The 25522-nt window shown below is 45.7% G+C and overlaps 2 long non-coding RNA genes across 2 annotated transcripts in view; both read right to left on the bottom strand.

The window, feature by feature from the left end:
* Positions 1 to 22245, bottom strand: part of LOC137152161 (uncharacterized) — a 32199-nt gene extending 9954 nt beyond the window's left edge. The window contains exon 1 of the long non-coding RNA XR_010919458.1: positions 22107 to 22245. This is a non-coding gene — a long non-coding RNA (uncharacterized lncRNA). The remainder of the gene's footprint in view (positions 1 to 22106) is intronic.
* Positions 22246 to 23073: 828 nt separating this feature from the next.
* LOC137152157 (uncharacterized) lies at positions 23074 to 24926 on the bottom strand. Its single transcript, XR_010919454.1, has 2 exons — positions 24404 to 24926; positions 23074 to 23203 (listed from the first exon to the last, which is right to left on the bottom strand). It is a non-coding gene; the product is annotated as an uncharacterized lncRNA (long non-coding RNA).
* Positions 24927 to 25522: the final 596 nt, after the last annotated feature.

Here is a 25522-nt window from a genome sequence, read left to right as displayed (position 1 = left end):
AAGCAAGGTGGCCTTAGTCCCTCCTTCAAAGGGGATTGAGCTAAACAAACTAAGACCACTTTACTTCTGAATAACAGTGTTCAGCCAGGGCTTTAACTTCACACCTTCAGTTCATTTGTCTTAACTTTCTGAGCATCCCCATGTAGACAAAGCCTTAAATCTACTATATAGCATCAAGGATTCATATACAGAATTAAGAGAAGCATCATCTGTCTGAAAAAGCCCAAACTCACGTCCTCCCCCTGCCAGAGAGGAGTTATCAATATATTTCTAAAGTATATGGGAGGAAAGAAGGGGGGTTGGCAACACCTTTGGGCTGGACTAATTACACCAAATTGCAGATATTAAAAAAAGGGATTTCCAGCAGAAGATACCTGTGGGTCACTCCACATACCTTCACACCGTCCTAACCCAAACTGCATGGGCTGAATGCCATGCTATGCTATCCACATATTGCCAGACAAAAGTGCTGTGTAAGGCATGAACATGTATTAAGCACAACAAAACAAAAGAAGTAAAATCCTGTTGGCACCTGGCTATGGTTATGAGAAAGATATTTGTTTCAGTTGAAATATAAATGAATACTGTAGCCCCAAAATTCCTCCTCTCTGCAACACAGACTCTGGGACACAGAGTTTGTCACAGGCTATGGGATGAGGACTTTATGTGGGATTCCCTTTTTAAACTATTGCCAGCATGTTACAGTGGCAAGCATCAAGTGCTTGATTACATAGAAGTGATTAGTAAGAAAACCAAAAAACCAAAACGTGTCCTGCTGCAGTAGATGTGGCTGTGCGATTACTTCATTACGTGTGTATAGGTGCCATTTATATCCTTTTCTTGGGTGTAGGACTTTATTATTACCAAATCTGTCTTTGTTGCCTATAGTCCTTGCTGCTCTAATTTCTCCAGGTCACTTTGTTTTGTGGTTCTTTCCTTCACTGTTTGCTACCCCTCCCCTTTCTGCATTATCTGTAATTTTAATCAAGGTTCAGTTTACATCAAAGAAACACTAGGCAAACAAAAAATCCGAAACAAGAAAAAAAAAAAAAAAAAACGCAGCAGCCAGGTCTAGTGCAGAGACTCTTAGTTGATCATAAAAGCTTCTGAAAACCCTCAAAATTGTGCTTTGAGCTAAAATGTGCAGGAAGACACACTGCTTGAAAAGTGACAGATGCTTTAGCTTTACTCCTGTGACAAAAGAAATTCCACAAACCACAGTTCGGAACCACTGCCATAAGGATGAAGTGTTCCCCTCATTGCCTTTTTTCCCCCGTTTGGGTGAAAAAGGTTGCACCAAGGGAGCACACTCTATGTTAGCATTTGCTTTCTCTTCCAGGTGCACCATCCCCTCTCTGCCTCCCCCAGCACACATAAGTCTGTCCCTTTCTTTCCTTTTTCTTTCAGTTCACCTGTTTCCAGTTGCTTCCGTGCACCGGGAGCTGGTATTGCTTGGAAAGACAAATCAAAATAAAGGCCAGTTTATTTATAACTCAGGATGACCAACCCTGAGCATTCAAAAGTCATGATTCAGGACCCATACGAACAGGCTTACCAGTAATGAACTTGGGGTCTTTTTATCTGCCTTCTGGGTTTTGAACTTTTAGGGTGCACTCATGTTTTCCTGCTTTTCTCCACAAGCATGAGGGCTAGAAACTTTCATCTAATGAAAGCCAAAAGTCTCACATAGTCACATCACTCTAGGAGGTGGGAATTTAAGAAGAAAGGACCAGATATCATAAGAGTTGCCAGCATCATGCCTAAGACGCTCTGCCTAGAATTATCATTTAGGCAGCAACGTTGAGGCCCTACATAGCTAGCCCTCTAGGCTCAAAGTCTGGAGAAATCTGAAGCCTTCTCTCTATTATTTCATTGTCAACTTTTATCATGTAGTTGCACTGTTCTGTACTGTGTTTTTATGAAGCACACACCCCAGAGCTCTATAATGCAGCACAAACATTCAGTTTCAGGATTTATCAGCCACTCCCGATCACAACAAAATACACAATGGTTCCATATATATTGTTCCTGTGAAGGTCTGCCAAGTTGTTTGTGGATTTATAGTATACTATGACTAAAAACATTATGTTCTGCAGATTTGTTATCCAGCCTTGAAGGGCGCAGAGTATCTGCTTTTCTCTTTTATGGTGGGCAACCTGTTGCAACAACACAGCATGCAGAAACATGCAGCATGACAAGTATGAGCATATATTTATGCAACGGTCAGGGAAAATATTATCAAATGTTAAGTCTGAGATATAATGTGTCAATTAGTTTAATTCAAGATAATTATACCAAAAAATGGAGGCGGAAACTGCAAAATATATGGCTTCAATTAACAAGTGAATTCCATATGAGCTAAATTAGAAGTGATAGTCACCTAAAAGGGATAGAATAGTAAGTGGCAAGAACACTTGTAGAAAAATTGGAGAAATGAATGGTCTGAACCTTTGATGTGAGGATGCCTCAAAAAATCATATATATGGATGAAAACAACAGGACTCTCTGCATTTCCTGTTCAGATTTTGTGTGTGTAATAAACAGGCCTGTTTAATTTTTTTAAAAAACAATCAGAAGATCAAACACTGATGTAGAAACATCATAGCTGTAAAATTTATTCTCTCTTCGAGTGATTGCTCATATCCATTCCAATATAGGTGTGTGCATGTTCCGTGCACAGATTCCCGGAACTTTTTTCCCTTAGCAGCCCTACAGGGTCGGCTCAAGCGCCCCCTGGAGTGCCGCGCTCATGGTGCGGTATATAGGGCGCTGCCGACCCCACGGGCCCTCAGTTCCTTCTTTCCGCCTGTGACGGTTGCTGGAACGTCTGCCTCTTGCATATCGCAAGTAGCCTCCCTTAGCATTTAGTTTAGTTGATTGTGGTATTTACAACTCTTTAGCAGTTAGTAGATAATAAGCAAGCACCCTTCGGGGCTACATTAGAGCCATGCCTGGCTCCACTGGCTTCAAAGCCTGCACCATGTGTGCTAAAGTTTTTCCTGTGAGTGATCCTCACGACCGCTGCCTCCGATGCCTCGGAGAGCAGCACAGACGAGAAAAATGCAAAATCTGCAAAGCCTTCAAGCCACGCACCCAAAAAGAGCGGGATGACAGGCTGAAGGCTATCCTGATGGAGTCCGCACACCAGCCGAACTCCGAGCCATCGAGATCACCGGCGGCACCGAGCATCTCCTTGGTGCGAAGCGCCCCAACGGCACCAACATCGGCACCGAAGCCAGCGGTGCCGAAGAAGAAGCGGCCCGAGGCCACACATATGGACTCCTCCCTGAGACCAGTACATCAGGGAGCGTCACAGAAGATGCCCCAGCCACGTGCCGGCACCGGCATCTCCTCGCAGGGAGCCTCCCCCGACTCCTCGGGGTGGGGGAGCGCCTCTGCAAGGACTGTCGACGCCAGAGGCTTTCGTGGCGGCATGCACCCTGATGGGCCTGCCCATGCCTCCGTCCCCCCCTTGGCCGAGGGCTCCAGGACCAGCGTCTCGGGGTAAACCCGCGCTGGGTTGCCCCGGTGGGTGGAGGAGTCAGGAGTCGAGATCTCCCCCCAGACGGTCAAGGAGGGTCGAGAGTGTGGGCTCCCCTCCTAGCTCTGACTGAGTCGTCGAGCGCCTCGACACCGTGGCACCCAGGGTGGTCGAGAGGCAAACACGCAAGACGACGCCAATCCAGTTCTGCCTCGTGCAGGGATCACAGCTCCGGTTCCGATGGCTCGGTGCGGAGCCTCACTTGGCACCAATCTTCAACTCCAGTGCGTAGCCTGGAACGGTCACCGTCTCCGACGCGGGCGAAGGTCACTGCACCGCCGGCCCCGGCACCGCCAGCCTCGGCACCACCTGCCCCGGCCTCGGCACCGGCTGCCTCGGTACCGCGGAGTAGAATACGCTCTTGATCAATCTCGAGGAGTCATAGGCAGCACCGCTCCCACTCCCGAGGTGGGAAACGTCACCGGAAAAGATCGAGGCGCAGGGGGAATTCTACATCCCACTCCTCCAGCAGCTCGTTCCCCCGAAGACATCGGAGACGTCAGCACCGGCGCTCCTCATCGTCATCTAGGGGCCGTTCAGCAACCCGGGGCCGCAAACGACAGTCTAGCGGCTCCGGATCTCAAGCATACCAGCCTCTGCAAGCACCGATGCCGGCAACAGCGTGGCCCCAAGGCCCCTGGCAGTGGCCGTACTGGGGGCCGTGGGGTACCCAGATGGGCCAGGGCACTGCATCCATCCACTCTTCAATGGCCCAGCCAGCACCCCCGCTTCCGGCCCAACCAGACCAGGGTCACCCCTCTGATGAGGGTTCCGACCCCAGATGAGGTGGCGGCTAGGGACCGTAAGGCCCCCCTCTTTGACTTCACGGCCTACCAGGACCTGCTAAAGCGGGTGGCAGACAATCTCAGCATGGACCTCAAAGAGATGTCAGAGGAGGAAGACCCTCTCTTTGGGTCATCTGGCTTCACGGGGCCATTGCATGTTGCTTTCCCGGTGCACGAGAGGGTTATGAAACTTGCCAAGGTCCTCTGGCAGACTCCCTCTTCCGTGGCTCCTACCTCCAAAGCCGTGGAGAGAAAATATTATGTCCCCAAGGAGGGGTTTGATTTCTTGTATACCCACCCTGCCCCGGGTACACTGGTTGTTGACACTGTCAACCAGCGCGACCGACAGGGTGGTCAGGGCTGCACCATACAAGATAAGGACAGTAAGAAGCTGGACCTTTTCGGCTGGAAGGTTTACTCCACTGCAGCTACGTGTTGCCAACCACCAGGCGCTCCTGGGGAGGTACAACCTCAACTTGTGGTCCTCACTACAAAGGTTCCAGTCGGTGCTGGAACCAGATCAGGCTGCGGACTTTGCCACTGTAACCCAGGAAGGAGCAGCAGTGGCGAACGCAGCATTACAATCAGCCAGCGGTGCGGCAGATGCCGCCAGCAGGGTGATGGCTTCGGCCATCGTCATGCGCCGCTGCTCCTGGCTGCAATCTTCCGGATTATCCCAGGAGGTCCAGCAAGCAATACAGGACCTCCCATTTGAAGGGGAAGGGCTTTTCTCTCAAAAGACTGATGAGAAGCTCCATGCCCTAAAGGATTCCCGGGCCACCCTTAGGTCCCTAGGGCTCTACACCCCCCAGGCCGCAAGACATCAATCTCGGCCTCAGGCCCAGAGGCAACCACCGCTGCCTCCCAGGCCAGGCCCCAGACCCGCTCAACCCAGGAGGGGTCGGGATCGCTTCAGGGTGCCCAATCGCCGTGACCGCCAGGGGTCCTCGGCGGGGCCCCATCAAGGCCCAAGCAAGGGCGACAATAGGAATAAACGGTTTTGACGGTGCGCACGAGGGTGGCACTCCTTCATTGCCCCTGGATCTCTCCTGACCCTTTACCCACAGGCTTCGGCCCTATTATGCCAAATGGGAATCCATCACCTCAGACCATTGGGTCCTCAGCGTAGTCCTCAGGGGCTATGCCCTTCAACTTATGGCCTTCTCCCCGGACTCTCCCCCTATTCAGTCCCTCTTCAGGGACTCCGCTCACGAGCAGCTGCTTATATAGGAAGTCAACTCCCTCCTCTCACTCGGAGCGGTAGAAGAAGTTCCTCCACAGGAACGGGGGAGGGGATTTTATTCACGATACTTCCTAATCCCCAAGGCCAAGGGGGGTCTGAGGCCCATATTAGACCTCCGTCGTCTGAACAGATTCATCAGACGCATCAGGTTTCACATGGTTTCCCTAGCCTCCATCATTCCCACCCTAGATCCAGGAGACTGGTATGCTGCCTTCGACCTCAAAGATGCGTATTTCCATATCTCTATCCTCCCCGGTCACAGAATGTTCCTCAGGTTCGTGGTAGCAGGTTCCCACTACCAATTCTCAACCCTGCCATTTGGCCTTTCATCGACCCCCAGGGTTTTTACGAAGTGTATGGCCGTGGTAGCAGCCTATCTCCGCCACAAAGGAGTCCAGATCTTCCCATACCTGGATGACTGGCTGATCCGGGGCAGGTCCAGGGCTCATGTGAGGAACAGCCTAACACTCACCTGCGCGACATGCACCAGACTGGGGCTGCTCATCAACGAGCAGAAGTCCACGCTCACCCTGGTGCAGCGCATAGATTTCATAGGGGCCACCCTAGATGCTATCCAGGCCAGAGCCTTTCTCCCATGGCCTCGGTTCAAGATCATGGCCGCCATAATTACCGAGTTGCACAGGTCCCCCACGACGACAGCCAGGCACTGCCTGCAGCTGTTGGGACACATGGCGGCGTGCACTTATGTAGTGAGGCTGGCTCGCCTCAAACTCAGGCCTCTTCAAGGGTGGTTGGCCTCAGTGTATGTACAACCAGACATTCATTGAACAGGGTGGTCACAGTTCCCACCCAGGTACTGTCCTCCCTAGACTGGTGGAGGAACCCTTCAGGGACTTGGCTCCTTCAGTGACTCTCATAACAGACACCTCAGATGTGGGATGAGGGGCCCACATCAGTCAAGACTTGAGCACCCAGGGGCTTTGGTCACCGAACGAAAGAGCCCTCCATATCAGTGTCAGGGAGCTGAGGGCAGTCTGCCTGACCTGCAAGGTCTTCCTCAGGTTCCTGAAGGGCAAGATGATTCACATCCTCACGGACAATACTGCGGCCGTGTTCTATATGAACAGGCAGGGGGGAGTGTGCTCCTCGGCTTTATGCCAGGAGGCTACGCGACTGTGGGATTTCGTTGTGAGGCACGACTTCCACGTCTCTGCCTCTCACCTCCCCAAGGTCAGGAACGACGAGGTGGACCGCCTCAGCAGGTCGTTCTTACCCCGCCACGATTGGTCACTACACCCGGAGGTGGTGACTTCAATCTTCCGAAAGTGGGGGGTTCCCCAACTGGACCTGTTCGCGTCGTCCTGGAACAGGAAGTGCCCGAAGTTCTGCTCGCTCCAAGGTCGCGAGCCGGGCTCCCTCTCAGACGCGTTCCTTCTAGACTGGACAGGGTCCCTCCTGTGTGCGTTTCCCCCCATTCCGCTCCTGCCCAAGGTCCTCTTGAAAATAAAGAGACAGAGCAGACATGATACTGATTGTGCCAGCTTGGCCACGGCAGCACTGGTACAGCATGCTGCTCGACCTGTCCATCAATCCGCCGATCCAGCTCCCGAGGCGCTATGACCTGCTCTCCCAGGACGAGGGTCACCGGCTGCACCCGGACCTGGCTTCCCTCCACCTGACGGCATGGAGACTCCGTGGTTGACTGAGGGAGAGAGAGCCTGCTCCTTGTAGGTCCAGCAGGTTCTGCTCGGCAGCAGGAAACCTTCCACTCAGGTGGTGTACAGGGCCAAGTGGAAGCGTTTTACCTATTGGGCGGAATCCCGGGGTATCCCGCCGAGCAGTTTGCCCATACAGGCAAATTGGAGTACCTGCTCCATCTAAAGCTCCAGGGTCTCGCACTGGCTTCCCTGAAGGTGCACCTGGCGGCTATTTCGGCCTTCCACCAGCCTATAGAAGGACGATCCTTGTTCTCTCACTCCATGTCAGTTAGGTTCCTCAAGGGGGTGGAGAGACTGTACCCGCAGGTCTGTGACCCGGTGCCTTCCTGGGATTTGAACCTGGTTCTCACCATGTTGACAGGACCCCCCTTCAAGCCCATGGCTACATGCCCGCTGCTCGTCCTCTCTTGGAAGGTAGCCTTCCTGGTGGCCATTACATCGGCTAGGAGGGTTTCTGAGATAAAAGCTTTGACCTTGGAGCTCCCCTACACGGTCTTCTACAAAGATAAGATCCAACTGAGACCCCACCCGGCCTTCCTGCCTAAGGTGGTGTCTCAGTTTCATTGTAACCAGGATATCTTCCTCCCCGTGTTTTTTCCTAAACCGCACAGTTTGGAGGAGGAGTGGAGATGGCACTTCTTGGATGTCAGACAAGCCCTGGCCTACTACATCGAGCGGACCAGGCCGTTCCGGAAGTCAACACAAATGTTCATGGCAGTGGTGGACTGGATGAAGGGCTCACCTGTCTCCACCCAGCGCATCTCCACCTGGATCACCGCATGTATCAGGACCTGCTATGAGCGGGCGAAGGTGCCGCTCCCAGGAGCTGTGACAGCGCACTCAGCCAGAGCCCAGGCTTCATCTGCGGCATTCCTGGGAAGAGTGCCTTTGCAGGACATCTGCAGAGCAGCGACCTGGTCGTCGGTCCACACCTTCATGTCCCACTACGCCATTGTACAACAGGCAAGAGAGGACGTGGGCTTCGGCAGAGCCGTGCTGGTGAGGGCGGCTTAACACGGACTCCTACCCACCTCCAAGGTATGGCTATTTAATCACCTATATTGGAATGGATATGAGCAATCACTCGAAGAGAGAAAATAGGGTTACTTACCAGTAACTGTTGTTCTTCGAGATGTGTTGCTCATATCCATTCCACACTCACCCTCCGTCCCCACTGTCGGAGTCAGCAGAAAGAAGGACTGAGGGCCTGCGGGGTCGGCAGCGCCCTATATACCGCGCCATGAGCGCGGCACTCCAGTGGGTGCCTGAGCTGACCCTGCAGGGCTGCTAAGGGAAAAAAGTTCCGGGAATCTGTGCACGGAGCGCGCACACACCTATATTGGAATGGATATGAGCAACACATCTCGAAGAACAACAATTACTGGTAAGTAACCCTGTTTTTCTCAAACACTCAATAGCAAGGGGGAATTAATGGCTCAAGGTTTGGTAACTGGATGTAAAGCTTTTGTTTCTAAATTATTCTTATCCAGCCCAGAACACTAGTGAGTGAACTGTTACCATCTTGGGCTGTTTCGTAGTTTACGTGATATTGTTTTGGTGGTCTCAGTCCATTTCCCAGTGGACAGGTGACCATATAAAAAAAAAAAAGCACACACATGAATTGCACTAGTGGGCATTCTTAGCTGAGAGACTAGGCTAGGAGATGTCTGGGCATGGAGAGGGAACCATCCTCTCACACCGCATAGTGATCCTTTCCGATCAGGGAGTGAGAACGTTAGTGGGGGAAGCTTGTAATGCTTCTAGAGCTTCACCTTTCTGTGAATACACAGAATATATCACTCTCCAGTGCTAACAGTCCTTATAGCTAGGCATTAGTAGTGCTAAATTGCCAAAGACAGCCTTTGCTCTCTATTGGACAAGATATTCAGCACCAGTTTGGATCTGTGATGCAAAATTGTAGGCATACATCTCCCCATCTCCAATCAGCATTCCACCCATACAAATGCCAGGAGTTACATCGGTTGTAGTGACTAAGTTGTACCAGTCCTTTGATGGGTCATAGAATTTTAGCTAGCCAGTTTGCAGGCCAAACCTGTCGATTTTTAATTTCCAGAAATATCACACGCTCTCTCCTGTGCTCGGGGACACGGGCATATAATGAACCATCCCCTCATTCTAAACAGGTCACATTTCTGACTGTTACTGTCCCCAAACACATAGTTATGGGGAAAGGGAGAAATAAAGTGCTTCAAAGTCACCCCCTTCCCAAACATCTCCCACGCACCACTGTCTTTTTTTCAGGTCGTATCTACATGGTTGGCACCATAGCTATGCTGGCATAACCCCATAGTGTCGACACAACCTACAGCATTAGAAGAGGGTTTTCCATTGCCGTAGAAACATTACCTCCCTGAGTGAGGATAGAGAGGTCGATGGAAGCATTCTTCTTTTGACCAACCTGCATCTACACCAGGGGATAGGCAGGAATAGCTACAGCACTTAGGGGTGTGGATTTTTCACATCCCTGAGCACTGTAGCTATGTCAACTTAAATTGTAAGTGTAGACCAGACCTCATTCAGAGGCAGGAGAAAAGGTCAAGCCTCTGTACTTCCTTTGCTTCATCTATGGACCATTCGAAGAGAAAAGCCATCTCTGGTTTGACAGATTACTGAAGTATAATCAACAGCCACTTAGCTTCCTGCTCTGAACTTTAGAAGAAGTTCAGATATTCATATATTGAGCCATTATGATCATCTGGTGTTACTGCCTGCCTAGCATGGGCCATAGAATAATGGCACATAGAACATCCTGCATCAAGCCCATAATTCTGGTTCAGCTAGAAGATATCTTTTAGAAAGACACCCATGTCCTGATTTAAAGATTTCATGTGAAAGAGACTCCACCACATTCCTAGGTAAGTTGTTCCAATGGGCAATCAACTTCACTGTTGAGATCTTGCACCTTATTTCTAGTCTGAATTTGCCTAGATCCAGCTACCAAAGAGTTCTAGGGGATTTAGAAACAGTTCTTCAACTGAAATGAATAGAAGTTATGTCTAAATCCCCTAGCCTGCTTTGAAATCTAACATAGACCATGTCTACACTACAAGGACTATACTGGCATAGCTAAATGTAGACCAGACCTAGTCTACTCCTGCAGGAATCCAACTTTTCTGCAAGCTGCTTTGAGATATCCTTACCCAATGAGTGACAATGACATGAGATCTGTAGTGGGAAAGAGAAACACTTTCCATTTAAAGAAAGTAGCAGTTCATCACACATGGCCTGAAACAATAAGATGCTGACATCCCACTGGGTATCATAATTTAAAATAGAATCATGCAGATGGATTAGAAATGATCAAGCCTTGTTTACCAATTCATTCCTCATCAATCGCTTTTTCCCTCTTACTACTACTGTTTAGGCATCTGTCCTTTGGTTCGTTTTCTTTTTGTTATTATTTCAATAACCTAAAGATAAACAGAGAAGACGTGGTGCTATGTAGGGAGTCAGCCTTTTTAATGTAGTGCTTACAGAGCTGTGGGCCCCACCCATCTAGCATTGTCCAATTTATTTTAAAAACAACGGCTGTGGCCATTAATGGAAAATTGAACTCTATTCAACCCCCCATGATGTCCATGGATGTGAAAATGGAAAAGTTTCAGATTAAAGCTGTTGGAGCCAAAATGTGAATGTTTAGTGAATTTAATTGATGGAAGCAACACAATGAGCATGGAGAAATACTGAGGAAGTTGTGATTTGTGACCCAGAGAAGCCACTTGGCTTGAAAAATAATGGAGGGTGGCACACAGATCTCTGAGCCCATGCAGGTAAGAGGCTGACCTACTCTGGATTAAGGAAGTTGGAAAAGACATCTTGGCTTTCTCTGTACAAGGGCAGCACATTATGCCCCCGGGTACCATAGGCCTCACGAATTCCCATCTCACAGTGTTTTGTGGGCTAGAGGAATGTGCAGCCTTTGATGTAATGGGAATCCAATACCTAGACTGTCCTATAAATCTCAGACTGCTCTCCAAGGCTGAAGAGCAGGTTGGACTCTTTACTCACTTCCACAGAAGCTCGTGAAAGCCAAAGCAAGAGCAACCTGGATTCCATAGGGCTCTATCCGGCTAGAACGTGGGAGTCTACTCTGGAGACCATGAGGCCAAACTCTCCATCTTCTGCTCCCTCAATTCCTGGGTAAGACAGTTTTACCAACTAATGGAGCATTCCCCTGAATAAGGGAATCTCCAAGTGGCATAAACCGAATGTAGTGACTACTATGTCCCTCCAATCATGGCCCTCAGCAAAGCTAGGGAAAAGAGGGCATGACCAGTGAATCACTATAGCCAACTTCTGAGACATCTCCTGCCCCCTTAGGGTCATGGGCAGTTACAGTAGGAACAGGTGAGAATGATCTAATTTGCACCAGGGGGCAGGCACAAATCCACAACCCCATGCCAGTGGCAGGACTGGGGAGAAGCCAAGCTGACATGAGGCCCCACCTTTCCATCCCCACACACACACTTCTGATTCTGTGCTGAATACAGCAGATTAGAGAATCTCAGCCATAGTGTTCTGGAATTAAAGGGGTGCTGTTTTATGGAGGGTTTACATGCCTGTCGTCTACAGATTTTCTGAACATTCTACTTTTCTGAACATTCTACTTCTAGAACTGCTGAAGAGACACGACTGTGTGTATTGCTTTCACCTGTGACCCAGGATGCCTTTGGAAACAAGGAGCCCAATTCTATTCTGATCTGCGCTGATGTAAGTGAGAAGTAATGCCATCCATGTCAATAGGATTCCACAGGTGTATAAACCCGTGTCAGACGGGGGAGCAGTCCCATGATGTTTCATCACAACGCCTCCTGATTTATTTAAGCAAAATGCATAACCAGGAATTGGTTTTGGGACTTGTTCTATAGCTTTTTATGGATCATCTAATCCTTGATAAATGCTATGTTCTTATTGTTATTGGGACATCGTATAATACATGGAGGTTTAGAAAAGCTGGTGTTTTAATCTACCCACTCGTCAGGAAACACTAACATAAATCAGTTGTAAATTTAAGTGGAAAGAAAGCTGACAAGAAGCACTTCAGAAAGATCGAGATATGAGCCATTGTCTTTAACATATGTTGCACTGACATATGACAGGGCAATAGGTCCCTTAGAAATGCCTTAGACTTTCTGAGACTGATCTTAATCATTCATCCTCTGGCCTTACCTGGGATAAGTAATGGTGGAAGTTGTTGGTGCCATCAGTAGTTATGCTGGCTAATTTCACCCTTTTTACAATGAATTTCCCTGAATTGTTTCTCCCCTTACAGAATGCAATTCATCATATCTACTAGTACATTTTTGCTTTTACAAGCATCCTCCTGAAATGTATAGACTTTTCATCTTTTTTCCTTTGATTGTACTGACTGGAAAAAGTTCAACCACCACTTCTGCTTTTCATTCTATCACTTGATATTCAGATGCTTTGCAGAACTGATCTTTTGAAATAAGATAAAAGTTTTTCCTCTATCGTTTAACCATTAATTTTTTCTTACAGTGGCCATGTGGATTTATTAAAACTGTTTTTTAAAATAAGTTTTATGCCCAGCTTCACAACAAGATGTTAAAGATATGAATGGAGGTTTTAAAATGACCACTATGTAGCTGTCATACCGCCTAAATCTGTAAATCTATTAAAGATCAGTAACATACTGTGTTTTCTGAAGCATGAATGTGAACAGATCCCATCACTGGGATTAGACTCAGACTCATAAGGCCAGAAGGGATCATTGTGATCATCTAGTCTGACCTCCTACACATCACAGGCCACAGAACCTCAAACATTCGCTCCTGTAATCAACCCATAACCTTTGGCTGAGTTACTGAAGTCCTCACATCATGATTTAAAGACTTCAAGTTACAGAGAATCCACTATTTACTCTAATTCAAATCAGCAAGTGACCTGTGCCCCATGCTGCAAAGGAAGATGGAAATCCCCTCTGCCAATCTGACCAGAGGAAAAAATTCCTTCCAGACCCAAATATAGCGATCAATTTGACCTTGAGCATAATTAGCAAGGCGCACAAGCCAGACACCTGGGAAAAAATTCTCGGTTGTAACTCAGAACCCTCCCCATCTAGCATCCCATTTCCAGCCATTGGGGATGTTTGCAACTAGCAGTTGCAGATTGATTTATTTTGAAAGCAGACTAAAGGAGGAGCAGAAATGTTGCCCCAACATCTAATCATGGGTGCACCTGAAACTTGCCTTTGGTACATTAAAAGTTACTCCATTGACTTCAACAGAGTTATGATAGCATAAAATCGGTGAGAGAAGAGAATCAGATCCATGGTTTACAGTCTTTCAGTGAAATTCCTTCTGTTTTGTAGGTCTCATTAAGACTTAAAATACACTCCAAGCTTGAACTGAAAATTATACGTCTTACTGTGTCCTCAGGTGGGAGCCTTTCAGTTCTTCTTGTTATTACATCTGCCTCCAGTCTTGTCGGGAGAAGCCCACAGGACTTGCCTACACTAGGAGTTTTCTTCTGAAAACTTTCCTCCTTTGCTATCATTGGTGTAGCTCACAGGTGGTATCAAGTGGAAATCCTACTGTAGACAAATCACTGGGGACTGCCAGCATTTTAACCACAGTGTCATGCAAACCTGCACTGATCCAGGTTTTGAGAGCACCAGCTGCTGACACCTTGTCTACACTAGGGCTCCCACCATTACTACCAGCCAAGGGGTAGCATGAATATTAGCAATAGTCAGAAAGTTATTAAAGCTTAATGTAAACTCCACCAGAGTCACTCTTGTGGAAGAGCCCTATCGAATTTAGTAGGGGATGAAACCAGCGTTGTTCTGTGGAAGTTTACCAGAGTTCACACATATCATTCTACCTATAGAATTTAATAGAGAATGCTTAAGTTCCTCTCCTCCCCACTTTAAAAAAGCCCCTCGCACTAAATTCTATAGCAAGGGTACCATTTTCTATTGTACTCTCAGACAGTTAAAAAAAACCCAAAACTCTAGAAAAGTTACTTTTTTTTATAAATTAAGTTTATCAGATTTTCCCATGAGATCAGGATAGCTTGAACTCCAATTCACAAAGGAATTTGTCTTGAAGTTATTCCAGGAAGACATTATAGGTGAAAAAAATCTTTGAAAGAAGACAGGCTTTCACATCTGTGGCTCTCTAGAAGAAAGGTCTCCTCTTTCTTTTCCGTATGCAGAGGTGCAAGCACTTGAAAAACTTTTCAAAGGCTTCTTTCCTGCACTAGTGAAATTACTGTTAAGGAGATGATATGGAGGCGCAACATAGTTCCCTCTCTTAAAACAGCATTCACTACTCTGCCCTGCCTAGCTGAAATGGTAGCAAAAGATATTTGCATTAGTATGAACATCTCTTTAAGAGAGATTGCAAAGTGCTTTGAAAGCACTTTGCAAAGAAGGTAACTTGGACAATGGAGTGGAGAGTATGCTTATAAATATGCAGATGACACCAAGCTGGGAGGGGTTGCAAGCACTTTGGAGGAGATAATTAGAATTCAAAATAATCTTGATAAATTAGAGAATTAGTCTGAACTCAGTAAGATGAAATTTAATGACAAGTGCCAAGTACTATGCTCAGGAAAGAAAAATGAAAGGCACAAAACACAAAATGGGGAATAACTGGCTACTGCAGAAAGGGATCTGGGGGTTTTGGCAGATCACAAATTGAATGAGTCAGCACTGTGATGCCGTGGTGAAAAAAAGCAAACATTTTAGGCTGTATTAACAGGTGTATTGTACATAAGACATGGGAGGCAATTGTTCCACCCTACTTGGCACTAGTGTGGTCTCCGCTGGAGTACTGTTTTGGCCATCACACTTTAAGGAAGATGTGAACAAACTGGAAAGCACCCAGAAGAGAACAAAAATTATAAGTATTTTGGACTGCGCTGGAATTGCAAGGTATCCCTTTAAGCCCGGACCAGTGAGGGGACCAGTTCTGCTTGCAGGCAAGGGGATGCTACAGGAAAGCCTGCTATCAGTCAGGCTGGAAAGCAGCAGCCTAGAACAAGGAGGGGGGAGATGTACCTCTCTGTAAGGGACCAGAATATAGGCAGTTTGGCCTAGCACTCACAGCTGGATTGGTATCAGCGAGTCAAGCATGTTCACAAGACAGTACTCAGGAACAGGGATCAGAGGAATTGCTAGAGCCAGGATCAATGTGCAAGAGTCAGGCTCAGAATCAGGCTGGAGGTCAGAGAGTGGAGATCAGCAAGCAAGGTGAGGTCTGGAATCACAGCAAGCCAGAAATCAGGATGGTTGCCCAGACAACTTTCTGGGGCACCCTCCAGAGTTAAATAGTGAGCATGGGCCAATCAGAAGCCCACAGGGTACTGTTGCTCTGGACTCTTTGGGCAGTACTTCTCGTGGTGCCTAATCTCCACCGTGCTCCTTGGATATGCCTCTGCATGGCCTCCTGGTGGTGACGTGGGAACATCAGCTGCTCCAGGCTCCACAGACCTGATCCTGACATGCTGCCTTAGGGAGCAGCCTGCTTTGTGCATCTCTGGTTTTGGTTACTGTGTGTTATCATTCTGGAAGATAAGAATAAAAGTAGCATTATACTGCCACCTTCCAACAAGCCCATTCAATGTTTTTAATGAAACTTCTCTGTGTGTTTGCTGTGAACATCACAATATGAAGTTTAGAAAACATGACCTCTGACTGAAGGTTGAAAGAACTGGGCACATTTAGTCCAGAGAAGGAAAGACTGAGGGGGACATGATAAGTATTCAAATACGTAAAGGGTTGTTATAAAGAGGACAGTGATCAATTGATTTCCATGTCAGCCAAGCTAGTATACAGGCCTAGTTTGCACCAAGGGAAATTTAGGTTATATATTAGGAAAATCTTTCAAACTATAAAAGATAGTTAAGCACTAGATCAGGTTACCTGGGGAGATTGTAGAATCCCCATCACTGGAGGTTTTTAAAGCACAGGTTGGACAAACTCCTGTCAGGGATGGTGTAGGTGTACTTCATTCTTCCACAGCAGAGGGGGATAGACTACATGACCTCGAGGTCCCTTCCAGCCCAATATTTCTAGGATTCTCTAAATATCTCCATTGCACAGACTATGCTCATTTTATGATCGGTAAACGGAGTCACAGAGAGGTTAAGCAATTTGCACACAATCACCAAGCACATCAGTGCAATAGAAACAAGATCGTCTCCAATTTTGCGCACTCCTGTGATTTTATCCTGAGGCTGGAGATATCTGACATCACTTAACGCCCAATCTCCTGTAGACAAGCTATTACATGAGCAAATCACAGCTTTTATTTATTTTTTAAAAAGCAAGTTTATAGCCCTGCTGTTGCAGAGGAAAAGCTTAAAAGTGTGACTCAAGTACACCTTAAAGGCTTAGAAACAAGAAGGAAAATTTAAAACAAAACAAAACAAAAAAAAAGATGAATTTAGAGTTTTTTTTATCTCCTGGTTTTTTGGGACATGACTTACGATTTTTGGAAGTTTGATGTTGGCAATACTGTGACTCCTGGTCCAGTGTCCTATCCACTGAACTACACAAACTCCCTCTATGGGATTGTTGGATCTTGAAGGTTTTTTTTTGGTCAGACAAGAAAGAAAAAACAGCAAATGGAGTTAGCCTGTGATCAGCTGCAGCTGGGGCACTTTAAAATGCTGGTAGCTGTAAGCTAGCTATAAAACATGCCCTTTCAGAACACAACCCATTCAGCTCTTCGCTCAACAATTGTAATATTCCACTTTAAATGTAATTGAACTGTACAAAATTCTGTTGTGTAAGGTTCCTTGCTCTCCCTTTGAAAGTACAGAATTAGTCTCTTTTGGTTACAGCTTGTAAAGTCTTGTGGCTACAACCATCTGTGTTAATCTCTGAGCAGTCTGTTCTTATTCATCATCAATAATAAGTCCAAGGAGCAGCCATGCTGAAGAAGCTCTGTACAGACAAGTATAATAAGGAAACAAAAGCTGCCTGAATGAGATTTTTTCGCTTCCATGTCTCTCCTACATTCAAACTCTTGGAATACAACTATATCAGAGTCCCTAAATGAAGAGGACACAGTGGGCTCAGCCCTGAAGGATTCAAAAAAAAAAAAAAAAGTTCAACTCCATTTTCAAATGGGTTTTTGTGGGAATGACTTGCAGATCAGGCTGTCTGCCAGCCTAAAGAGAGATGGTAGAAAGAGAAGAATTTTGATGCTGGTTTTTCCATGCTTTAGTTTTATTGTGGCTCTCACATTTGCAGCCAGCCTTACATTTTCTATTAATTGCTTTGACACTTGTGTTCCTGTAAAGCTGTTATAGACAATTATAGATTGTTCAACTAATGGCAGATAGGCCAAGGCAACTCTTGCATATTCGTATGTAGTTTTTCTTCTTTTGCCTGTTCTCTATTGACAGTGAAATGAGGCTGGTGCTTCTGGCACTAGATTCTCCAACAGGAAGCAAAACATGCACTGAGTTGCTTCAATTGAGGTCTGCTCATGTGAAGTGCTGTGAGTTGCTGAAAATCTTTAACCACCACTGAAACCTGCTTTTGGGTTATACCCTTATTGAGAGGAGGGGTTCATTCTTTGGAAATATTGTCAGTTCTTCTACTTACTGCTCTGAACTGAATTCATTTCATAATGTCCTGTGCTTTTGGTGCAACTGCATAGAGCAGTGTTTCTCAATTGGCGCCGCCGAAAAAGGGATGAGGTCCCAGATTTTTCGGCAGAGAGTATCGAGGGTAAGGAAAATGGAACTGAGGAATACTGTCCCAGTTGTTTGAAATTTGTTATATAATTTGCTTATTTCCACTTTTTTTTTGGCCCCATATGTAAAAATACTGTTAAGAGTTTGGGGGGTTCTGCAATTATTTATGGAGTTTAAAAGGGTTCCGTGGCCAAATTTAATTGAGAAACACTGGCATAGAGCATCCTACATTCAGGAGGTGAAGGTGTACACTCATGTCTGTAGGGACTACTGGACAAAGAGATAGGACTCCTTGTGAAACATTCTCCGTGGCTGGTTTGAAAGTGGAGTCCAGACTGGCTGACCCATAGAGAACAAGCCAGCCATGGACAGAAAAGGAACAGAACTCCTGCAGGTTTTCACCCAGCTGCAGGGCAGGAGGGACCCGTTATTCAAACCGCTTCAGAACTGCTCTCCTTTAAAATGAAAGCACAAGTATCGTGTGTGTTTTGTGAGGCCCAGGACTCTTACCAACTGACATTCATAGCACAGCCTTTTTTCTCTCTCTCTTTTTTTTTTTTTTTTTTTTTTGCACAATACAGTCACAGTTTAGACTAAAAGATTATCCTCAAGCTTTACTACGGGCATCTGTAAACCATTAAGACATTCCAAATTAGCAGCTCTGTTCTGCTTTAACTACACTATTCACCATAGAAAGCTTTAAGGCCATAGTTAATCAACATGGTATTAGTGAAGTTAATTCCTTTTCCATCCATGTACGATAGAAACTAAAAAAAACCGGTACTCCTCTCCTTCTTTGAGTATGTTGTAACATTTAAATCTTTCCCCTTTTTCTCTTCTCTCTTCTGCTGTAAATAGAGGTGGCCTTGAACCCACCTCTCAGATCTGTTCATCCCCTTAACCAAGCAACTGCTATTACTAATCGCTGTTGGTCTTCTGGGAGCTGTATTAGAGCAGTTGTATTGAGTACAGCCTGCTGCAGGTGGCCACTTATCCCAAAACTCTTTTGCTGATTTGAGGCAAAGATGACTAGATGTAATTCCAAACCAAACATACCAGTCAACCCTCTCTGAACAAACATTAAAAAGAGAAGGAGAGCAAAGAGCTACGTTTCAACATACAGTTCTGACACAAAGCGTAACGTTTTATTCACACACCCATAGAAGGGAAGTTTCTGTCCGCACAGCGCCAAAGGAGCCCTAACTCTGCCTCTGGAGTCATGTATTGAGGCTGAGCTGGAATATGCAACAAGTTTCTCCTGCCATGCAAGCTTTTGAAAACACTTGCCTCAGCCACCCAAGGCCTCAGTTACCTCATCTATATAATGGGAATGAGTTTGCCTCTCTCCATGAGGCTCCACGGAATAAGAGTTATGAAATACACTGAATTATCGAAGCAATCAGCAGAAAGTTAGGAAGGGAACTCAGGACACTCTTGGCTCCCAGCGCTATGTGCATGCTCCAGAGCAAGGCATGTTGATGGAGAAAGTTGATACTCTTTTTACCAAGCTTTGCATCTCCCTGAAGTGTTTGGAAATAGGTCTAGACCGCTTTGGAGTAATTCAGGAGATGAAATAATTGTGTGTGTCACATTCCAAGTGCAATCCACACCAGTACAGGGTTGTGTCACTGGCTGCCCTACAAACCTTGGGTCTTCACAACATTTTACTGTTGTAGCTCCCAACCTGGGCTTCTCACAAACAGCCTATCAGCATGCAGGTCACACCCTGAGTGTCTGTGTATAGCTGCAGCCCTAGTATAGTAGCTCTGATCCCAGCAGCCTGTAAGCAACACATGAGTCACACGCTGGCTCCTACCAGCCTCGGTTACTACTTGCAGGGTGACCCCAACACACTCCCAGTCCCAAATTTTCCCAAAAAGACATTTGTTCTGCACTGTCCAGCCCTCTTCTGGACTGTTCAGATGTTAAAGGTCTATTGCCCCTGTAAAGTTAGCTACTTTAACTGGAGTTGCACAAACAGTTCAGATTAAACACAGCACCGGGTTGGTTTAGATTAAAAAATAAAACAAGTTTATTAACAAAAGAAGATAGGATTTTAGTGAATTCAAGTTATCAGGTATTAAATGGTTACAAGAAAAATAAAGATTAAACACTTCCTACCAGCTACTTAACAAGCCAGACTTGGTTCAAGGTAAAATCCTTACCACATGTTCCCAGCAACATGGCTGACCCAATTTTCAGGTCAGGATCTCCCCTCCAAAGTCAAGAAGACAAAGGAACCAGTCCTTTAGGTGAAAGAGAGAGATTCCTTGGATTTTTCTGCCCCTTTCCTTTATAGTTCAGTTAATCTCTGAAGTGGATTCTTCTGAGGGTTACTCCTCAAAATTTATTCAAACAGTAAGAGAGGTGACATGGAGTCTGGTGGTGAAGGGGGCTCCATGTTCTTCCCTTTCACTGTATTTGCGGAGATACAAATTTGCTTTGTCTCCTGCCACCTCCTCTCCCTGCTGTCTTGAGGACCCTGTTTACTATTTATATGTAAAGTGAGGAAAATACACATTTCTTGGTTCAGGATACTTCTGCCTGGGCAGTGCTGCATGGTTTTGAACATGTGCTAAAAGAAAAATCATACAGGGGGATTTCATAACTTTACATATAATATTGCTACATACATTTCACCATGATATTATTGATCAGTGAGTTATTAGTTTTCAAATGATACCTCACAAAGCATATTTTATACAAAGATTATGACAGTAGTGTGTAGGGTGTGAATACATGAGTGCTTTTGGTCACAGTGTGTTGCCATTTTAGCCACACATACGTGTATAACATGATCAAATTTACCAACACCTTATATGAGTTTAGCAACAAAGCATGAGCAAAATATACTAAGCTTGCAGAGTATGATTTTCTAAAAGACTTACCAATTACCAAATCAAAATTCACCATCAGTCTGAGTTGCCAATTTCAACAATGCCAATTTCAACTTTCTGCCGCCAGCCATTTTGGCACACGAATAATTCATTCATTAAAAGAGCATTATATTTTTTCTCCTCCAAATAATGGGGAAAAAAATATTTTTTCTCTTTTTCAGTCCCTCAAAAGTGACTGAACAAAAATGACTTAGATGCCCCACCCAAAAGAAAAATTCACCTTCTTGCAGAAAACAAGCCAAGACAATTTCAGCCTCAGAAATGAGGTTATAAATCACTAAAACCAGGGGAGTTAGTACAGAAGCAGTTACACAACTTTCACTGTAGCAGACTCTGACCAGTGCCTGGTATAATCCCATCTTGAAAGGGACAGAAAGAGTCACACACTTGTGGCAAGCTCTAATCAAACAGACCATGATCATGCATCACAGTTTCAGAAGCAAAATATCTCTCTTTTTATCTTGTGGTACAAAACTGCTGCAGTCTTAACTTTTCTCTTCACCATCCCGCCTTCCCCGCCCCCCCCTTCCTACACAAAATGAGCTTGTCCATGTGCTGATTGTCTGAAATGGGATTAACATTTCACACTGGTCTGTTGCCTGGTTTACAGCAACAAATGATCTGTTTGAAAGCTGCTCATTCAGCTTCTGCCATGGGCTCAACACGATTTGCTATAACATTTTCTTCTACCTACCCCCACCTTCAGTTTACAGACAAAACACAGCAAAGTAGAAAGGAACATTCTTCCTCCCAGCATTCAGCACAGCACCTAGTCATGGATTGTTCTGGAATACCACTCAAGCACCCCTTGTGACACTTTGGGGTCTCACCCAGCCCAGCAAAGGGTTGCATCACCACCTGCCCTGTAACCTTGGGTGCTTCTGTGCTATGCAGCTTTGGCTGAGCCCTGACACCCAGTGGCATGTTCACACCAGGCTGGTTACTTCTTGTAGGGTGACACCAACAGCCCTTCCAGTCCCATGTCTCCCTTGAGGTGTCCTCTCACTGATAAGTGTGCCACCTCCAAGAAGACAGAGCACACCCCAGCCTGTTAGTTTAGGTGAGGATTCCACCCTTCAGTTTAATACGCAGCAGCACTGAGATGGTTTTGTAATAAAACAAGTTAATTAACAAAGAATGGATATCTAAGGGATAATAAGCAAGAATAGAAGACACAAAGATGTGGTTACAACAAAAACAGAACACGCTTTCTAGTGACTAAAACTTAGCTTCAGCAAATTACAATCTTTATCTAAGCAGGTTTCTCACCTACAGTCAGTTCCAGCTACTCTTGGATTTTAGGCCAAGAGGTCCACTTTTCATGAGCTCACTCTTTGTCCCATTGGTGATGGATGCCAAAATGGCGCGCTTTTTTTTTTTTATATTTCCCAAACCTATTGTCTCTGTTTCAAAAGCCAGGAAGGCTTTGGAGGGTGCAGGCTCCATCCCCTGTGATGAGCATTAACTGGTGCAGCCCTCACGCCCGCTCATTTAGCTTGATGGCTTTATTTACCTCATATGTAGATATACATTTCATTGGCCTCTGAGGTATTACCTAGCTCAGTTTACATTGGAGACACACGAAAACAGGCAAGAAGACATTCCTTTGTCCAGCACAGGCTGAATTTATGCAAAACACCATGTAAGAATATATTTCCAGCACACACTTATAATTCTTTATATGCCTCCCCTACATACATCACGCAACAATATTAATGACCAGCATGTTACCAGTTTGCATGATACCCTAGTTGACACCTTTTAGATACAGCTTATGACAACAGAATGTTGTTGCAATGAGAGTGTCAGGCATGATGTGAGTTGGCCAGTTGAGATGTGCCAGTTGACATTGAGGGACTCCCTGGCTTTAAAAGCTTATTTCAAGTGTATGTATACTGAATTATTGTCAAAGCCCCTTTTTGTTGTTATTTGGGGTGGGAAATGAAGGGGATTATTGGTGTTCTGGGGGGAGAGGGGAAATAGTTGTATTCATACATCATGTTGTGTCATAAGTGAAGTTCTAGAACATGACTCTCTCTGCCTTTCAGTAAACACGTTAATAGGTTCCTTGCTTTTGCAAAATACTTTATTACCATTTTTGTTCAGGTCATTTGCCATGCAGGAGGTTTCCAAGTAGGGTGACCTGTATTGTGCAGGAGGTCAGACCACATGGCAGGAGCGACTCACGCTCATCCGTTTTAAACCAGCCTTATTCTTTAAGCAACCTCCTTGGAAGTTCACCTAAGACGTGAAACTTTGCAAGTTGCCTTATGTATTACAGTGCTCCGAAAAAGTTATTAATGATCTGCTCTCCCTTGAAGAGCCCTCCTGTAGCCCCACGTTTCTCCTGCTGCCCCATGTGCTTCCTGCCAAAGACAAGACAGGATGCCCGTTAGAGGCCAAGCTCATTAACTAGCTGATTATGAGAACCCAGAGGTTCTCCCACAGTCTTAATGACAAAACCATTTTGATGACAAAACCATCACTGGACAAAGGTCAAATGCCAGGCTGCTTTTACAATGAGCAAGCTCCCCTTTACTCAGAGTGGTATGGTTATTGTATGATGTCACTACAGGGCAGAATTAGGGTTGTTTGAGTGTTTTAACTGTGCTTTGCTTATCTTATGTTTGGATTTCTTTTAAGTGTAACTAACTCTGAATGTTGAGGTTTAATATGTTTGGTATGGGGATAATTACAACAGCCCTGTAGTGTTTTTTATCCTTAAATTAGAGATAGGTGCTCTCCACCATAAACTCCATCTTAACATTGTTTTTTTGGTCTGAGACTTTATATTAGTTAAAAAAATTAAATCCCTGGGGTGGAAGAAATAAGGAAAGACTCAATATAAGCTCTGTGACTGCTGAGTAATACAATCCCCCTCTACTCAGATTAGAACTGGTTGAAAATGAGAACATTTTTTCCATAGAAAAATTCACTCCCCTATCCCTACCCCAATCAAAGTTTGTGTGTCAAAATTCAGAAATTTCTCCCATCCTAGAGCTGACTGAAAACAAAATGAATTTTTCTTTTTCAGTGGCGGAGGGGAGGGGGTGGTGAGTGAAGCACTCTTTCCATTCCCCCCACCTCCCCCCTACACACACACACACACACACACACACACACACAGAAATTTCAAAATTTCTCTACCAGCTCTGGCCCTGGTGCTTTCCCTGTGGATTTAAGTGATGCTGACCCATACTTGAGCTTATATTAGCAGCTGAAAGGAATGCTATCACATTGTTTAGGCCTGAAATAACAGGGGGGAGAGGGGGGAAGGTTTCAGATAGAGTAATTTTTACTCAAAAGCTGGTCATAGCACACAAGGAGCTAGCTACACAGAGGAGCTCAGTTCTCCTCTGAAAGCACCTTGTAACGTCACATTCTATACACACATTATAGTGTGTGTGCATGCATACACCTGACCATGTGTATAAAACTAGGTCCCTCCCCACCCCACTCTTGTGTCCCTGCTCCCCCTTCCCCAGGCTCTCTGTTCAATATGACACTTAGGCCCACCCACACTCCCTGCTTGGGGCTGTCTCTTCCCCTTCCCCAGCAGTACTTACTTGCTCCCATGGAAGGCTGCAGTGGGGTGTCCTTTCTGTCTCCTCTCATGTGTGTCAAGGGGGAGGAAGATACTCTGCCTGTACATGCAACCAGTAGATGGGAAACTAGAGTAGTCTCTCTTGCTTCTTCCAGTGCCGTCTGCTTTTCAGCGGTGCTCTGATATTCCCTCATCTGTTGTTAGCAGTTCCCCCAGAAAAGCAGGCAGGGAGTGCTAAAGTTACTGTTATAGCTACACACAGTGATGCTTTTGGGGCTAGGAATGGTTTCTATTTCACTCTCTCTTTCACCAGCTGGAATTTAAGAGGGAAAACACACCATTGTCCCTCCCATCCTGAAAGTCAGGCAGAGGGGAAGTTCTGCTGTAATAAGGCCTAGTGTGAGTCTACTTTGAAGTTTCTCTGTAAAACGCCATCCTAGGCTTTCATGTCTATTGAGTCCAATTGATCCCAAACTGAAATTCACCACCTTTCGGAAGTAGAAAGTGACTTGTTTTTTACTGCACATTTAACCCTGAGGTCTCTCCTTCTCTGCAGCAGTCTGGATAGCACAGGCCAACTTAGCTCATTAATCAGTGACAACCTTCCCCCTCAGCAGGCTGGCACAGGTGTAAGTGATTGGAACTTAGCAACCAATTCTGTTGCTGCAGGAGAAGGAACAGAATCCAGCCCAGCCATTTTGATTAGTCCCTAATGTAGCCAATAGGATTCTGAATACAGGAAGGTTGACATTTCCCCCCTGTGCAGCACTGGAGTTTCACTTAAGCCTATTTTGACTTAAGGACATATAGGCCTTGGGCTGACCTTTTGCACAGGGGCCAGTTTCACCCAAAGACAGCAGATCTGTGGAGTGCCATTTTACAGCTCCTTTCCACAGCCCAACATTATTATGAAGCACTCTTGCTAGTTTGTTTTTTTTTAAATTGAAACTGAGGATTTTTTTTGGTTACCACTCCCAGGTGATGTTGGGAATGCACATGGAAATGAAAGTGACTAAACCAAAGTGAAAGTAACCAGGTTAGCTTGTTAAATACAAAGAACAAAAATTAAATAAACACATGGGTGGATTTGATACTCAAGAAGACTCTAGTTCAGGAGCCCGAGGGGCTGAAGTCTGACAGA

This window comes from Emydura macquarii, unplaced genomic scaffold (assembly GCF_026122565.2).
Source record: "Emydura macquarii macquarii isolate MOO-44397 ecotype Brisbane River unplaced genomic scaffold, CSIRO-AGI_Emac_v2 contig_212, whole genome shotgun sequence".
NCBI classification, from domain to species: Eukaryota; Metazoa; Chordata; order Testudines; family Chelidae; genus Emydura; species Emydura macquarii.
This window is presented reverse-complemented; position numbering and strand designations above follow the sequence as displayed.